Source organism: Doryrhamphus excisus, linkage group LG23, assembly GCF_037039965.1.
Source record: "Doryrhamphus excisus strain RoL-2023G ecotype Guam linkage group LG23, RoL_Dexc_Guam_v1.1, whole genome shotgun sequence".
Lineage (NCBI taxonomy): Eukaryota > Metazoa > Chordata > Actinopteri > Syngnathiformes > Syngnathidae > Doryrhamphus > Doryrhamphus excisus.
This window is the reverse complement of record NC_136379.1, coordinates 3,780,001-3,782,500: the sequence shown is the minus strand read 5'-3', so window position 1 is coordinate 3,782,500 and position 2,500 is coordinate 3,780,001. Positions and strand designations below refer to the sequence as shown.

The window sequence follows — 2,500 nt, the reverse complement described above, 5'->3', positions numbered from 1 at the left end:
GTTTGACACTTTTTGCTGGAGTCTAGTTTGGCCTGCGTCGCCTTCAAATAGGATCTTTTCAGTTGAACTGGCAACTTACGGCCATACTACCCTGAAAACGCCCGATCTCGTCCGATTGCGAAAGCTAAGCAGGGGCGGGCCTGGTTAGTACTTGGGTGGGAGACAGCCTTGGAATACCAGGTGCTGTAAGCTTTTTATGGTTTCTGCTCTTGCCTGACAGCAGAGGGCGCTGTTTGACACTTTTTGCTGGAGTCTAGTTTGGCCTGCGTTGCCTTCAAATAGGATCTTTTCAGTTGACCTGCCAGCTTACGGCCATACTACCCTGAAAACGCCCGATCTCGTCCGGTCTCGAAAGCTAAGCAGGGGTGGGCCTGGTTAGTACTTGGATGGGAGACCGCCTGAGAATACCAGGTGCTGTAAGCTTTTTATGGTTATTGCTCTTACCTGACAGCAGAGGGCGCTGTTTGACACTTTTTGCTGGAGTCTAGTTTGGCCTGCGTCGCCTTCAAATAGGATCTTTTCAGTAGACCTGGCAGCTTACGGCCATACTACCCTGAAAACTTCCGATCTCGGAAGCTAAGCAGGGGCGGGCCTGCTTCGTACTTGGATGGGAGACCGCCTGGGAATACCAGATGCTGTCAGCTTTTTATGGTTTCTGCTCTTGCTTGACAGCAGAGGGCGCTGTTTGACACTTTTTGCTGGAGTCTAGTTTGGCCTGCGTCACCTTCAAATAGGATCTTTTCAGTTGACCTGGCAGCTTACGGCCATACTACCCTGAAAATGCCTGATCTCGTCCGATCTCGGAAGCTAAGCAGGGGCGGGCCTGGTTAGTACTTGGATGGGAGACCGCCTGGGAATACCAGGTGCTGTAAGCTTTTTATGGTTTCTGCTCTTGCCTGACAGCAGAGGGCGCTGTTTGACACTTTTTGCTGGAGTCTAGTTTGGCCTGCGTCACCTTCAAATAGGATCTTTTCAGTTGAACTGGCAGCTTACGGCCATACTACCCTGAAAACGTCCGATCTCGAAAGCTAAGCAGGGGTGGGCCTGGTTAGTACTTGGATGGGAGACCGCCTGGGAATACCACGTGCTGTAAGCTTTTTATGGTTTCTGCTCTTGCCTGACAGCAGAGGGCGCTGTTTGACACTTTTTGCTGGAGTCTAGTTTGGCCTGCGTCGCCTTCAAATAGGATCTTTTCACTTGACCTGGCAGCTTACGGCCATACTACCCTGAAAACGCCCGATCTCGTCCGATCTCGGAAGCTAAGCAGGGGCGGGCCTGGTTCATACTTTGATGGGAGACCGCCTGGGAATACCAGATGCTGTCAGCTTTTTATGGTTTCTGCTCTTGCCTGACAGCAGAGGGCGCTGTTTGACACTTTTTGCTGGAGTCTAGTTTGGCCTGCGTCACCTTTAAATAGGATCTTTTCAGTTGACCTGGCAGCTTACGGCCATACTACCCTGAAAACGCCCGATCTCGTCCAATCTCGGAAGCTAAGCAGGGGCGTGCCTGATTAGTACTTGGATGGGAGACCGCCTGGCAATACCAGGTGCTGTAAGCTTTTTATGGTTTCTGCTCTTGCCTGACAGCAGATGGCGCTGTTTGACACTTTTTGCTGGAGTCTAGTTTGGCCAGCGTCGCCTTCAAATAGGATCTTTTCAGTTGACCTGGCAGCTTACGGCCATACTACCCTGAAAACGCCCGATCTCGTCCGATCTCGGAAGCGAAGCAGGGGCGGGCCTGGTTAGTAGTTGGATGGGAGACCGCCTGGGAATACCAGGTGCTGTAAGCTTTTTATGGTTTCTGCTCTTGCCTGACAGCAGAGGGCGCTGTTTGACACTTTTTGCTGGAGTCTAGTTTGGCCTGCGTCGCCTTCAAATAGGATCTTTTCAGTTGACCTGGCAGCTTACGGCCATACTACCCTGAAAACATCCGATCTCGGAAGCTAAGGAGGGGCGGGCCTCGATAGTACTTGGATGGGAGACCGCCTGGGAATACCAGATGCTGTCAGCTTTTTATGGTTTCTGCTCTTGCTTGACAGCAGAGGGCGCTGTTTGACACTTTTTGCTGGAGTCTAGTTTGGCCTGCGTCACCTTCAAATAGGATCTTTTCAGTTGAACTGGCAGCTTGCGGCCATACTACCCTGAAAACGCCCGATCTCGTCCGATCTCGAAAGCTAAGCAGGCGCGGGCCTGGTTAGTACTTGGATGGGAGACCGCCTTGGAATACCAGGTGCTGTAAGCTTTTTATGGTTTCTGCTCTTGCCTGACAGCAGAGGGCGCTGTTTGACACTTTTTGCTGGAGTCTAGTTTGGCCTGCGTTGCCTTCAAATAGGATCTTTTCAGTTGACCTGCCAGCTTACGGCCATACTACCCTGAAAACGCCCGATCTCGTCCGGTCTCGAAAGCTAAGCAGGGGTGGGCCTGGTTAGTACTTGGATGGGAGACCGCCTGAGAATGCCAGGTGCTGTAAGCTTTTTATGGTTATTGCTCTTACCTGACAG

The 2,500-nt window shown here is 51.7% G+C and overlaps 1 protein-coding gene, 6 non-coding genes and 5 pseudogenes across 7 annotated transcripts in view; all 12 read left to right on the top strand.

Moving 5' to 3' along the window:
* Nucleotides 1-2,500, top strand: part of LOC131129485 (uncharacterized) — a 73,700-nt gene that overhangs the window by 13,261 nt on the left and 57,939 nt on the right. The gene's annotated exons all lie outside the window — the stretch shown is intronic.
* On the top strand, nucleotides 74-192 carry LOC144895165 (5S ribosomal RNA; annotated as a pseudogene).
* LOC144894971 (5S ribosomal RNA) lies at nucleotides 305-423 on the top strand. The gene has a single exon (XR_013625540.1). It is a non-coding gene; the product is annotated as a 5S ribosomal RNA (ribosomal RNA).
* On the top strand, nucleotides 536-644 carry LOC144895204 (5S ribosomal RNA; annotated as a pseudogene).
* On the top strand, nucleotides 757-875 carry LOC144894945 (5S ribosomal RNA). The gene has a single exon (XR_013625505.1). It is a non-coding gene; the product is annotated as a 5S ribosomal RNA (ribosomal RNA).
* On the top strand, nucleotides 988-1,096 carry LOC144895173 (5S ribosomal RNA; annotated as a pseudogene).
* LOC144895093 (5S ribosomal RNA) lies at nucleotides 1,209-1,327 on the top strand. Its single transcript, XR_013625696.1, has one exon. It is a non-coding gene; the product is annotated as a 5S ribosomal RNA (ribosomal RNA).
* LOC144895116 (5S ribosomal RNA) lies at nucleotides 1,440-1,558 on the top strand (annotated as a pseudogene).
* LOC144894961 (5S ribosomal RNA) lies at nucleotides 1,671-1,789 on the top strand. The gene has a single exon (XR_013625527.1). It is a non-coding gene; the product is annotated as a 5S ribosomal RNA (ribosomal RNA).
* LOC144895218 (5S ribosomal RNA) lies at nucleotides 1,902-2,010 on the top strand (annotated as a pseudogene).
* On the top strand, nucleotides 2,123-2,241 carry LOC144895050 (5S ribosomal RNA). Its single transcript, XR_013625638.1, has one exon. It is a non-coding gene; the product is annotated as a 5S ribosomal RNA (ribosomal RNA).
* LOC144894988 (5S ribosomal RNA) lies at nucleotides 2,354-2,472 on the top strand. The gene has a single exon (XR_013625560.1). It is a non-coding gene; the product is annotated as a 5S ribosomal RNA (ribosomal RNA).